The sequence below is a fragment of the Miscanthus floridulus genome, chromosome 5 (genome assembly GCF_019320115.1).
Source record: "Miscanthus floridulus cultivar M001 chromosome 5, ASM1932011v1, whole genome shotgun sequence".
Taxonomy (NCBI): Eukaryota; Viridiplantae; Streptophyta; class Magnoliopsida; order Poales; family Poaceae; genus Miscanthus; species Miscanthus floridulus.
This window is the reverse complement of record NC_089584.1, coordinates 6463396-6469277: the sequence shown is the minus strand read 5'-3', so window position 1 is coordinate 6469277 and position 5882 is coordinate 6463396. Positions and strand designations below refer to the sequence as shown.

Sequence of the window (5882 nt, the reverse complement as noted above, 5' to 3'; positions counted from 1 at the left end):
TTTGGATTTGTGTATAAAATAGATGGACAACCTAGTGAACATATATCATTGAGGCACCATGGAACGAGATCGCTATGGATATATTGAGTTTATTAACATGCAAAGCGTGTCTGTGTTATTCAATGAGAAGCCTTTATTTAGTGATTTGGTTGCAAGGGCTCAGGAGGAGCTACATTGCCATGATGATGATGGCATCGTAGTTGAGGGTGTACTTCATCTAGGTTTCCCTCCTAACATACTTAGAAAGATGATCCCAATTGGGTGTGCAGACCAGTGGAAGAACCATGTGAGATCGGCTATGAAGTGCCAGTTCCAAAGTATGGACGTGGTTGTGCGTCGGGTGTTAGTTGATCCCATCCCTCATGGGTTTTCCCGACCAATGGGTCAGCAGGCACACTTCGACCCTTTAGTCCCGGAACCTGATATAGATGTGGAGGTTGCACCTATGGTTCTCGATGCTCAATCTGCCCTAAATGAGCTAGTTGGAGATGCTTGTCGGACTCATGATGTTATGCCAGATCCTCCTCATGAGATCCCTTTGACATAGAATCATCCGAGTAAGTGTCTTATCCGCATGGTTATTGGGAGCTTACCCCCTTTCTTACATCCATTTTTTCATTCTTTGCTCATTTTTCTACTTATGTTGCAGGAGACATTCCTAACAATGTGGATGTTCCCCCTGCTGCTGCGCAAGTGCACTGTGGAGATGGATTCCATGGCTCTAATAGTGTTGAAATTATGAATGGCTCGAAGCCATATGAGATGGCAAGGGCTCTTGATTCTAATGATGATCGCCCTGTTGGAGAGCTGATAGAAAGTGATATTGAGATACTGAGGCATATCTTTCCTGGTCGCCGTGATCCAAGAGTTAACGAGTTCAGCGATCTTGCTCATTCCGATCAGGCATGTGCAGAAAGATATGATGATGAGCTCCTAGAAGCTCCTGAGACCGTCCCTAACATGGTAATTGAAAAGGGTAGGGTATTCAAGGACCTCCCTGCATTGAATAGGTGGTTGCATAAGGAACGCTGTAACAAGGAATGCTGCCCATAGAGGGTTTGCACAAGGAAGCAAAAGGTCACTGGAAAATGGAAGATCGCAAAAGTTGTCATGCCACACAATTGTGCTGACCATGTGCTGACACTGAAGCATCAGTAGTTGACATCTACCCTGATTGCCAAGCGGTTGATCGGAATATTACAGGGAGAACCCAACATGAAGGTTATGACGATTGTCAGGACCATTGAGGCATTGTATGGAGGTTATGTGATAACTTATGGTAAAACTTAGAGGGCTAAGCAGCGAGCGTGAAAGATGATATATGGGGACTGGGAGAATGGGTATGAGCAGCTGCCAGTACTTTTCAATGCAATCAAAGCGGTGAATCCAAGCATGCATTATGAGTACATCCCAAAATCAAATGCATGGAAGAATGGGAGGTAGATATTCTTTCGTGTTTTCTGGTGCTTCCCTCAGTGTGTCGAGGCCTTTAGGCACTGTCGTCCATATTGCACCTGCCCTAATCACAAGAACAAGAGGCCTCCGCCGTCACCCCCCGCCACCACCACCACCAACAATGGGATGCTACTGTGGAGAAGGTGCAACACAATTTGCTACGTGGCCACACTATTAGGACGACCCTATTTTATTCACATGGCACATCCATGTGTTTATTGTTTGGTTTAAATACCTAAGGCATGTTATGTTTAGTCGAAGAAACTATGTACCCTTATTTGGTACATATTCCCACATGCCATTTCGTGTGCTTGTTGTTCGCTTCACTTACCTAAGGCATGCTAGATTTAGTTCAGGACCTCTGTACCATAGTTCGGTACATGTTCTCACATGTCATTTCATGTGTTATGTGTGTTGAATTATATAATGCCCTACTTCGTTAGGTTTTGTTTGTAGCACGTGATCATATTTCACTACATCCACAATATTAAACTGAATATTATGACCACAAATAATAAAAACAGCTACATAATGAAAAGTCCAATACTACGAGACATTAAACAATATAATAATACTAGAAGTACGTGCCGACAAACTAAATAACGCAGTACATGACCTAAGCATGCCCATACTTAAAGTGCATTACATGACAACACAATGAAAAGTCCAACAGTAGACAACATTGTTCATGAATAAACCATAGAACTAGCAATTAATGGAGACTACTGAGTGTAACGATGCCACTTTTCCTTTCTCAAGGCATCGAGATTCTCCTCTATCGCTGCTTTCGTTTGGCGTGCACGCTTAAGCTTCTTCTCTCTCTCATCCCTGTATGCAGCAACATGCCTCCTTTCCTCCTCTTCCTTGTGCTTCTTTTCTACAGCCTCATCTCTGCGTTTCTTCTTCATCATCTCCTTGTGCTCAGCCTCCCACCGTAACAGTTTTTACATCCATTTCTTGTCTTCAGACTCGATCTCAGTGTCGATCCACTGCTCAAAATCACAGAGCTATGGAGGGTCTGTAACAAATGCAATTGTTATAAAACAAAAAAATCATGCAAGATGTCATATGACACAAAATAATTATTACACAACATCAATTCCTCACCATCTTGTTAATGCAGCGCTGACGAAGTGTAGGCTCAAACGCAAAATTGGAACACATCCAATACCTCTGCCTATGCGTGTCCTCTTCATCGGACTTGGCTACCTTGCAAAGATTGCCGCAAAAGCACATGAGCACTAGAACACCACTAGACAAAGGCAATGGGCTCAAGGCATTTTCGGTCATCTGGCCATAACTACAATTTAGCCATTTTCGTTCTAAGAACCGAAAGCAATTAACATTAAACCCAACACCTAGGGTTTCCCATTTAATCCACAACAATGAACCCATAACATAACAACGTGCGCTGAGGTTACCTTGGTTTGCTAGGTTTTCACGCCTTGGCATCCTACAGTTGTATAATATAAATATTAAAATTGCATGAAACCCTAAGTAATGATGATTCTTAAGTTGAAAAATCCGACTAATATATACCGAATCGTTGTAAAAAAAACTAGGAGGCAGCGAGGATACCTTGCTCTCGAAGATCTACGGATCAAATCAAAGTTTCCAAGGTCCAATATGCTGATTTGTGAGGTAAGGCAAAGTGGGGAGAGAAAAAACCCGAGAGAAGGAGAAAGAAGAGGAAGAAGGCTCGGGCAGGAAGGTTGGATGCCGGGTTAAAACACCACCTCGGCGCCATAGATCTTGGCGCCGATTACGGCACCAAGCTCGGCGCAAATAACCTCGGCGCCGTGCTGCCTGCCAGGTCAGCGTCCTCGTCGCCAACGTGTCCCCAACCTAGGCGCCAAACCCTTTGGCGCCGAGACTTGTAAGCTCGGCGCCACCAACGATGGCGCCGATCTAAGGGTTCAGATTTTAAAAGCATACCTCCAGGGACATATTTGTGAAAAACTTTCAAAAAAAGGACCAAAAAATAAAAAAGGGTGCATGCGGTGTGCTCGCATGCACGCTCTCGCCATCCCGCCGCCATTATCCACCCATATCCATCCCTTCCTTGTTCCATCTACCGCGCCCATGCGATTCACCGTCGTTCTACCACACATGTACTACTATTTACTGTAGCATTCTATTAATTACTGGATACATGCTTGTGTGTTGCACCGGATTTAAATTTTTTTGAATTTATAATCTCAGTAGTCAGACGTTGACGCGTGACCTCCGAAGATCTCGTGTTGGATGTAGACACGTGGCTCCAGTCTTCGTGCCGGAACGCGGTAGGACATGCAGGTATGATCGCTGAGTAGAGCATGATTCAATTCGTATCAACGCGGACACGTGACAGGCATCAAGATTTGGTATCACCAGATAGATGATGACTTTAGAATTTTTAAAATTACTATATTATTTATATTTATATTATTATTATTTATTTATTATTATTATTACTATTTATTATTATTATTTCAGTAGTCAGACGTGGACGCGTGAGCTCCGAAGACATCGCATCGGATGCGGACACGTGGTTCCAGTCTTTGAACCGGAAAGAGTAGAGCATGATTCGACGCGGACACGTGAGCAACATCAAGATTTGATATCCCCAGGTAGATAATGGCTTTAGAGTCTTTTAGGTGTAGAGCGGACACGTGAGCAGGCATCAAGATTTTGTATTAGTTGGTAGATGATCGACTTTAGAGTCTTTTAAGGCGCAGAAGAGTTAAAGGAGAGGTAATATTAGGCGGTACGGTGCAACCGTGAATTAGTTAATTAATTATCAAAATTGATTAGTTAATATTTAAGCACATGCATCAGATATTTTCGGGTTGTAATATATGCTACACGCACTAGTAGAGAACAGACCTTTGATCCTCGGCCAAAATGGGCTCTAGTCCCGGAATTTTTTGCCCCCGGGACTAGAAATACCTTTATTCCCGGTTGGTGGCTCCAACCGGGACTAAAGGCCCCTGCCCAACGGCTACTGCGCCAGACAGAGGTGGCAGGGACCTTTAGTCCCGGTTGGAGCCACCAACCGGGACTAAAGGTATACTTTTACTCCCGGTTGGTGGCTCCAACCGGGAGTAAAGGTCTACTCCCGGGCCGTGGCTGCGCCCGGGGTTGGAAAGTTACCTTTAGTCCCGGTTGGATCTATCAACTGGGACTAAAGGTTCTCCCTTTATAAATCGGCCGTCTCCTCCTTCCTCCCCGAGCCCGAGCTCAGCACATTTTGAAGCTCACTGCAGTAGTGTTCTTGCTTCCTCCCTCCCTCCATTGTTCCTCCATCCATTCTTCGATTCCTCCGTCGATTCTTCAGTTGTAAAGGTTACCAATCTCATACTCTCATTTTTTACCATTTTCTTATGCCATTTTATTCACTATATATATTTATGGTTCTTTATTGTGGTTTTTTTTTCATTTGTAAGCAATTTGAGCTCAAAATCACTTTAAGCTTGCATATTTACATGAAAGAAGGTTAAAGTATATATAAATATAAAGTTAGAAAATAGTTAGAAAATTATAGCAAATCCTTACTAGTTGAACTTGCGGACCGTGTTCAGGTTGGCGAGGATGTTCTCTGCCGAGCGGTAACGGACGTCAAGGAGGAGCTTTGATTCTACGAGGGAGAGCGATAACGGTCGTGGAAGACCGTGTTCCCTTCCTCGTAGAATCGGAGCTCTTCCTTGACCAAGTACGGTGCCGTCCGGTGGAGAAATCCTCGCCGAGCTGATCACGTAAGCAAGGTCAACTAGTACGGATGGTTATTTATTCACATGTCCCGATATCGTCGTAGTAGTCTGTCAATCACCGTACCTAAACGTAGTATATATAAATAAAAACTTAGAAAATAGTTAGAAAATTATAGAAAATCCGTACTAGTTGAACTTGCGGACCGTGTTCAGCTCGGCAAGCATGTTCTCTGTCGAGCGGTAACGGACATCAAGGAGGAGCTTTGATTCTACGAGGGAGAGCGACAACGGTCGTGGGAGACCGTGTTCCCTTCCTCATAGAATCGGAGCTCTTCCTTGACCAAGTACGGTGCTGTCCGGTGGAGAAATGCTCGCCGAGATGATCACGTAAGCAAGGTCAACTAGTACGGATGGTTATTTATTCACACGTCCCGATATCGTTGTAGTAGTCTATTATGTGTGTACATTCCCATTCTTCTGTTAATTTGCGGAAATATCATATGAATTACTTACCTGCCGCAGTAAAAGACGAGAACACAATGACCATTAAAAATATCATTGTTTAGAGATCTAGATAATTTTATAGTTTGTTAATTTTATTTGTTTATAAAAGAAGAAATTTATAGTGTATTAAAAAATGAGTATAGAGAGTAGATGGCAACTGTTTCCGGATCCTCGGCCTCTCATGGGTTTCCAAAGCGACTTAGGCCGGGCCTTCCTCTCATTCCATGCGGCAAG

The 5882-nt window shown here is 43.6% G+C and overlaps 1 pseudogene; it reads right to left on the bottom strand.

The window, feature by feature from the left end:
- Nucleotides 1–2095: 2095 nt before the first annotated feature.
- Nucleotides 2096–2745, bottom strand: LOC136454188 (uncharacterized; annotated as a pseudogene).
- Between the last annotated feature and the right edge of the window lie 3137 nt (nt 2746–5882).